General features: G+C 37.9%; 1 pseudogene; it reads left to right on the top strand.

Annotated features, from left to right (window-relative positions):
* The first annotated feature begins 3,680 nt into the window (after nucleotides 1-3,680).
* On the top strand, nucleotides 3,681-3,776 carry LOC123325971 (annotated as a pseudogene).
* The last annotated feature ends 1,095 nt before the right edge of the window (nucleotides 3,777-4,871 follow it).

Here is a 4,871-nt window from a genome sequence, read left to right as displayed (position 1 = left end):
CCAGTTGAGGAAGAAAAGTAAATTCAATTGTTGAGGAGGGGTGGTGAAGATGATCAGTTCAGGCTTGGACTTCTTTATTGAAGTGCTTATGGTATATTCCGTTGGGAATGTCCATCTGCCATTTGGATATATGTATGTTAGCTGGTCTTTGCTCTCAAACAAGAAAGAAACCAGGCCAAGTTTTTTATGGGAAAATACTAGTAACACTGTTATCACTCATCCCAGGAGCATTTCTTTTGCATTAAACAATTTTGAGAAAATATTAATTCATACATATAAAGTAATTTCAAAACATAGAACCTCAAGCACAGCGGAATTGGGTTGGAAAGATTTTTAAAGGGTGGGTTTTGGTCCTTTAAATTATGATGCTTGTGTATTTCATATATGAGATAAGAGGTGCTCATTTTAGAGAAACTGCTGGAAAATTCACCGCGGCTGAAACATGCAAATCAGCACAGAACGTTTGCTGGAGGGTAAATCAGAGCAATGCCATTGAAGTAGCCTGTATATGCATATCTCATTGGTGACATCTTGAGCTCTGTTAATCAATTCCTATTTGAGATAAATGCATCTGCTTGTATCTCAAAAGACTAGATTCACAGAACCGTGACTAAGATATTTCATAGATGCTCTCCAAGGACTTTAAAAGATAGACGACAGGAAATTTACTAAATCCATACAGCTAACCTGGAGAAAAGGTTAAGCAAAACTCAGAATCCTCCTTTACAGTCTGCAAATTTTGATAAACAGTGTCATAACTTTGTCCACCTATTTCTAGAGATATTTCATTGTAATGATATCTGTATTACCAGGACTTAGGTGCTAATTCCTGTCCCAGAAAATAATATATGTCAGAATTTCATTCCCCCATTGGCAATTTCCCTCCAAATATTTTAGAAGCAGCACTTCTATGTTTAGGAAAAACGGAACAAAAAATATCTGACAAGATAACAGAGAATGGTAGGATTTTTATTCAGAAGGAAGTGCTAGAGAATGTGGCTCACCATTATGCACAGAACTCCTAAGCGCTATCTATGACATCTTTACCTTAGATTATTTCTCTCCTAAATCATCGATAATAGAGGCCCCGGGCGTTGTGAAGTAAACCCTAAAGCTCAGCGCACACAGACTCTAAGGGATATCATTTTCATGGTTCAGTGAACAAGAGCAGTGAAACTCACCATTATTTGACTTACTTAAAATGTACCCTTTTTGTGTTTTAAGCTCTCCTATCCCATGTATTCACAATTACTTGACCCTTAGCATTCTCCTTGAAACTGTCCTCTTCTGCCTGTTTCTCCTCTTGTTCCCTATGACAATTTTTACACCACAGCTTCCAGCTATCCCTCAACCACAAAGGTAGTTGAAGCAACATCCAAAAATACCAGCTCCCAGGAGCTGTTAGTTCTGTGCTTAGAGTATAAAACGGGTCTCAAGCCTGGGTAATAACTGAATTCATGAATCTCAATTCCCAGATGACATTAATAGCAGCGTAGAGCAGGAAGCAGAGTTATGTTAATTTCTGCAGGTAATGTGTGAAAGCAGATAGGGAAAGCTTGAAAGGTCAACATCTGCTGTCATGCAGGAGTGTTGCAAAATGTGATTGGCCAGTAAATGTCAACACCATGTTCTAAAATCTACATGCCACCCCTTCAATTTAATCTTAGCTTGCAGCCCAGCTAACAATCATGCAGCATGTTTCAAAAGCCCTTGAATTCTAAAATGGAATTGTATGATTGCATTCCCATGGCAATAAGACACCTGTAAATTACAAACTTGTCATTTAATCAGCATAAATATAGGGAGTTTGTGCCACCACCAGAATTTTTTTCATATCTATTTTCAGGGAAGGCTGAAGACCTCTTAATGATTATATACCGTAAAGGACTGCAGGTCTAACTGTTGCCATGGTATTATGTACTTCTTTTCTTTTAAAGAAGTGACTGGAATGTAGAGCAGATAATGAATCTAATTGATTGTCTCCTGCTCCACACAGATATACTTTATATTCTCTCCCTTTTGTGCTTTTCCTCCCTTTCACTCCAGACTGGATTCACAGGTATACATTTGTTCAATGACAAGAATGGCTGTTATACAGAGCAACTCCCACCTTATAAAAAGAAATAAATATAAAATAATCTGCTTTGAGAAATATCTATAGTAAGATGTATGTATAAAGAACATAGAAGAAAAAATTAGCATTGACCACACAAACCGTCAGTTTAAATCAATGAAGAGAAAGATAATGGGATTTTGGGTTGAACAAAAAGTATATAGTCGGAACACTCATAGTGCCCAAGGTTATATATAAGAAGTTCTCTTTAATTTAATATGAACTTAAGTTTGTGAATCTTAAACTTTCCAGATACACAAATTCAATTAATCATTAGCATATTTGATAGGTAACTGGGTTTTTAGATTATAATTATTGTGCATTTGCCAACTGGATCCATTTACAACACAAGCACAAAATTTAATACAATTGACATTTATTCTCATACCATTTGCAAATACACCCAAAATAGAATTAAATTTTTTTTTAGTTGATACACAATGCCACATTAATTTCAGGTGTACAACACACTGATTCAACTTCTTTGTATGTTATGCTCACCACAAATGTAGCTGCCATCTGTCACCATGCTATTACAATATCATTGACTATATTTCCTACATATGCCTTTTATTCTTGTGACTTATTCCATTACTGGCAGCCTGTATCTCCGACTCCCCTTTACCCATTTTGCTTATACCCACCCTCCGCCTCCCTGATAGCCATCAGTTCTCTGTCAAAAATAAAATTTCAATAGAGGTGTTTTAGCTTGGGTAATTATTTTGGATAGAATTATAAATACATGGCTTCAGACTACCCAGTCTTTCCCCATACAAAATAGACTTACCCGAGATAGCAGAAAATGGGTCCTGATAATTTTCTTTGAATGAGATAAAAATTTACAGATGAATGAATGTAGTCATTAGATTTGGCCAAAGTCACACAGTCTGGTGAGGAGACTGGCTGGAAGTGTTTTTTCTGACTCCTCATTGAAAACTCTTGCTCCTTAGAGTCCAGGTAACATTTTTACATCTCTCAAGATAAAAATAAATTTTAAGAGGTAACTTTTTCCTTTTTATTTTTTATTTTTAAAGATTTATTTATTTTTTTAAGATTTTATTTATTTATTAGAGAGTATGAGCAGGGAAGAGGGGGAGAAGGAGAGGGAGAGGGAGAAGCAGACTCCCCGCTAAGCAGGGAGCCTGACGTGGGGCTTGATCCTAGGACCCTAAGATTATGACCTGAACCAAAGGCAGACACTTAACCCACCGAGCCACCCAGGTGCCCCTATTTATTTATTTTAGAGAGTGAACGAGTGTGAGTGGGGTGGGGAGGGGCAGAGGGAGAGGGAGAGAGAATCCTCAAACAGACTCCCCGCTGAGCAAGGAGCTTGATCCCAGGACCCTGAGATCATGACCTGAGCCTAAATCAAGAGTTGAATGCTTAACAGGCTGAGCCACCCAGGTGCCCCAACTTTTTCCTTTTTGAAAGGATATGGATACAGGTACATATCCCCTGAGTCACTGCTTAGTGTCTTTAGGTTATGCTAGAGCATAAATGGTGTGCTCACATTTAATGGGTTAGGTGCTCCTATTAAGAGTTACAAAAGTTTAGATTAAAAACAACAGAGGCTATACTTTTAGGGTTCATTTCTATAGTTTGTTACTAGAGAAGTTTCTCTGAAAATGTAGAATATCCAGAAAACAAAAACAAAAACATTGTTTTAAATAAGAAAAGGACCACCAGATAGAAAATACTGAATTATCACAAAACTCCTTGATTTTATTGACAACTTAAAATACAAATTTAATGCCTTCTTGTGAATATGTAAAATGTATTTCCTTTATGTTAGTGATGATATGCTATTAAAGATAAAGCACTGGTTAAAAGATCCCTACCTTTTATTTTGCTCAAACACTTGTTAAGCACATACATTAATCAGCACAACTTTCTACTTTCCACCATGAACTATTTGGACAGGCTTGTAATAATGCTAAGAAACCCTTTAATCACAGTGTGAGAGTGGGATGCTGACTCTCTAATGTTGGCTATGGAACTTTGGGCAAGATGAGCCATACGGGTTGTCCTTTGCCAGTTGATGTTTAATTCAAGCGTGTGACTGACCAGTGAGTATTTCACTATCCTTTCATGCTTAAACTAGCAGATGTTATGGATGACTATATAGTTGAATGAATCAATATTAACAATGCCACATTTTACAGAAATCTTAATAACGCAGCTATACATGGGGCAGAAAGTGGGTAGGACCAATGACCACTACACAATGGCATGAGCAAAATATTTTCTAAGGCAAACCAGATGTAGCCATCCCATTCAGTCTGGTAAAGACTTTGACTTTCATTTTCAGCAACAAAGGGTAAGCTGGTTCTCCAATTCAGCGGGATAGGACAATTTCAGAACTGGAACTGAATCTGAGAAGAATGATGCCTTGCCATAGAAAGAGAAACCTTTTGCCTATTACTTTTATCTTGCCCCATTTCCCTTCTATTATTTCCGAGATCATTTCATTCTCTGCAAATGTTACACAGTAGTGTGGGGGCCTACTGTGATAGAGGATATGGGGTCAATGTATAATATTTGCATTTATTGGTGGTGCCTGGATATAATGCAATAGTTGAAAAACAGGCAAAAGTAGGGCGCCTGGGTGGCTCAGTCAGTTAAGCATCTGCCTTCGGCTCAGGTTATGATCCCAGGGGCCTGGGATCGAGCCCTGCATTGGGTTCCTTGCTCAGTGGGGAGTCTGCTTCTCCCTTTACCCCCCATCCCCATTCATGATCTCTCTCTCAAGCTCTCTCTT

The sequence above is a fragment of the Neomonachus schauinslandi genome, chromosome 9 (genome assembly GCF_002201575.2).
Source record: "Neomonachus schauinslandi chromosome 9, ASM220157v2, whole genome shotgun sequence".
In the NCBI taxonomy this organism is placed as follows: domain Eukaryota; kingdom Metazoa; phylum Chordata; class Mammalia; order Carnivora; family Phocidae; genus Neomonachus; species Neomonachus schauinslandi.
The sequence above is the reverse complement of the archived record's forward strand: the minus strand, read 5'-3'. Positions and strand labels throughout refer to the sequence as shown.